The following is a 3,617-nucleotide window of genomic DNA, read 5'->3' as shown; positions in this document are numbered from 1 at the left end:
GGCTGGCCGTGAAAACAGACGCTCCCCCAATCAGCGCGAGGGCTCACAAATGACAGCAGGGACATTCCTGAGCAGCTGCTGCTTTCCAGGCTGGCTGACACCACCCCAAACACATCCACAGAGCAAATTAATGCCACCCCAGCAGTAGCTCAGGTGCTCTGTGCTCCCGTGACACCATTTCCATTTACAGTGCTCCGTGCGGCAAATGAAGGGTTGAGTTGTTTTCATCAGCAAGTTCAGGAGCACTTGAGCTGGAACTGCAGCTCCAGGCACAGGGAAGTTCCTTAGAAGATGCTCCTGGACATGGCCATGGAACGGCAGAGCTCAAAGGGAGCAGCCAGTACCTCTGAGCACCGGCCCACATGCTCACTTGTAAGTGCTGAGCTCCTGGCTACTCCTCTCCTCCATTAACAGTCCCTCGACACTCAAGCTGGAAGAAAATTTGCATGTATTGCCATAAACTGCGATAACACCGAGTGCAGGTGCACCTGGAATCTCTGATCCCGAAATAAAAACGCCTCTGGGCGCTGCTCTTCGACACCCTGTGGCCAAAAAGCAACAACAGGCGCGTGCACGCACACAAGGATCTCGTGGCACACCTATTTCCACACGGTTTCCAGTTATTATAAACAGTTAAACAACGATTAAATTACAAAAGGATCACTGGTTTGGGCATGGACATGCTGGAGATTTATCTGAATCATGGCCCAGTCTCATCTTTTTCTAAAGATCTCTTTAAAGCAAGATGACAATGGTGATAAAGGTACCTTCTTTTTTTAAAGAACTGATGATGAAGTGAAGAGAACTGGATAGCAACTTAATACCACCAGTGCAGAGGGACAGAGAGACTTATAAAGAGGATTCCTACCACCTCTGTCCCCAAGCAAACAACGGGGTGGAGCTTCATCCAGCACAAAGAAACGAAAACAAAAAGACCCAGCACTGGGGGAGGAACTGCAAGGCAAAAATTAAACTTCTCACAAAACGTATCTGAAAGGTCAAAAGATGTGCTCTGTTCGCCCCGAGACCAACAGAGGCATGAGTGCGAGCCAGAGGGAGCCAAACAAGTGCTGTAAACAAGGGAAAAGCCTCTGCATGAAAGGGGTTTTGTGAAGAAATTCCTCCTGATGTCCAACCTGAAGTTCCCCTTGAGGCACTTTCCTCTCGTTCTGTCCCTCGTTCCCTGGGAGCACATCCCACCCGGCTCCCCCTCCTGTCAGGGATTGCAGAGCCAGAAGGTCCCCCCTGAGCCTCCTTTTCTCCAGGCTGAGCCCCCCCAGCTCCCTCAGCCCCTCCTGCTGCTCCAGCCCCTTCCCAGCTCCCTTCCCTTCCCGGGACAGTAGTTCAGCACATACAAACACAGAGCTTGCCGATATCACGAATAACATTGCAAAAAACATTCAGAAGAGTTCGGTATTGCTGAGAGAAGGAAAGAGCTTAACGCGACTTTAAACCCCATCCAGTTCCACCCCCCTGCCACGGGCAGGGACACCTTCCCCTAGACCACGTCTCTCCACGCCGCGCCCAGCCCGGCCTCGCCCCCCGCGCCAACCCCTCACCCCACCCCGAGCACTGACCAGCCGAGGACGACGGCGCTGGTGACGAGGAAGCAGACGGAGACCAGGGCGATGTAGAACAGCGGCGAGTACTCGTACAGCGTCACCAGAAACACGGCGGCCATGGGGCCCGCGGGCCCGGCCGGCGCTGACGCCGCTGCCCTCAGACTGCCAGGAGATGGGCGGGGCCAAGGGGGCTGCGACTGACGCCACTGCCCTCAGTTTGCCAGCAAGGGGGCGTGGCCAAGGGCATGGCCACGCCCACAGTGACGCCCCGAGGGTTCCCCCGTGCCCGCTTCGGCCCCGGGGGGTTTAAATGTTTAAATAGCATTGAAATAGTTACATAAAAGAATAGAAAATAAAATAAAATAGTATTTCGTTATTGTTATATATTAATACTTGTTATAGAGCAAAATTTCTTATATAGTGAAATTTATTACATTTTAATATTTATTCTATGTTGTCATATATAATATTGTATAAATGGTATATAGTATATTATATCATTATATTATATTATGTCATTATATTATATTGTTATATTATATTTATTATATTATATCATAATATTATTTAAATATAAGCTATTATAAGCGATTTTATTATAAGCTATTGTAAGTTATTATTATAACTATCATTATAACTATTATTATAGCTATATTATTATAACGTATTATAATATACATTTGAAATGTTAACATATTTACAGTTACATATATACAGTTAACATACACATGGGCCCACATGAGGTGTGAGCATGTTATATATATATACATACATCTATGTCTATATGTGAGTTATAACTATACAGGATATATATACAGGGATAAATGAACTAACTAACTACAGTGTTAATCTATACACAGTTATATAAACACAGGAGCCCACAAGCACAGCTCTGTGTGTGAGCACCTCTTTGAACAGCAGTAGAGCTGTGCCTTCCTGCACACACCCATCATCACTGCCTTCTTTTCCTTCACTTCCAGCATCATTTTCCTCTTCATTTGCAGCACCACTGGAGCCACCTTCTTTATTTCCATCATTGGTGTCTTCCTCCACGTTTGTATCATGGCTTTCTGCTTCTTCCTTTGCAGCAACACTGTTTCCTTGGGCTCCCTTCTGCTTCATCCAAGTGTTTTCCAGGTCCAGGAGCTGGATTTGATGATCTGTGGGTCCCTTCCAGCTCAGGATATCCCATGATTTTATGGAATCAACAACTTCAGTTTTGTCACGTGTTTGGCATTCCCACATTTCTGTGGTGTTTGCTGAAGCTCTTGGTGAAAAATCTACATTTATCTTATAAATCCGGTGTCATTTATACAATTCACAAGAGGCTGTATTGAGATGCGAAACCTTCACCTGTACCTTCACTTTCTCTGAGTGAGCAAAGCAATATTCTCAAGTCTCAGTATTACGGAATCACCGAAAAGGCAATTCCTCTGCTGTCACAGCAGTTTAAATTCCCAGCAGCACGAAAAAAAGGCCAGATATTCGCTCCAGCACCCAGACAGCGAACACCCTGTCAGGGAAGAGCAGCGCCCGCCCAGCAGGGGCTGCTCCGCTTTGCCGCTCGTCCGCTTGACTTCCGGAATTATTCTCCGCGACAAGCACCGCAAACAGCCCAACTCCTGATCTGCCTCATACACTTCGGGTTCAGGGCTTTAAACAGCGCGTTTTTTTCCTCTTTAAAACCACATTGAGCGCTGCCGAGCCGAGCCCTCAGCACCCCGACCAGGCCCTCCTCACGAATCCCCCCCCCCCTCAGGGCGAGGCGGCGCGCGAGGGCGAGCGCGCGGGTTGCCATGGCGACGGGCGCGAGGTAGAGGGGGCGGGGTTTTCGGGGCGCCCACCGCGGCAACGGGAGCGGGGCGGGGCGCGCCGCGCGGTCACGTGGGGTCCTCCTTTTCCCGCCCCGCCGCGCCCTGGGTTGGGGGGGGGGGTGGGTGGGAGGTGTGTCCTGAAACCTTCGCGTCACCCGGGTCGGGCGGCGGTGATTGGCGGGAGCAGCGGAGGAGGGGGCGGGGCTTGACTCGCGCAGGCGCCGTGGCGGGGCGGGGGGCG

Source organism: Empidonax traillii, unplaced genomic scaffold, assembly GCF_003031625.1.
Source record: "Empidonax traillii isolate 1590-97213 ecotype Southwest subspecies unplaced genomic scaffold, ASM303162v1 scaffold917:size418063, whole genome shotgun sequence".
NCBI lineage: Eukaryota > Metazoa > Chordata > Aves > Passeriformes > Tyrannidae > Empidonax > Empidonax traillii.
Note: the sequence above shows the minus strand (reverse complement) of the source record.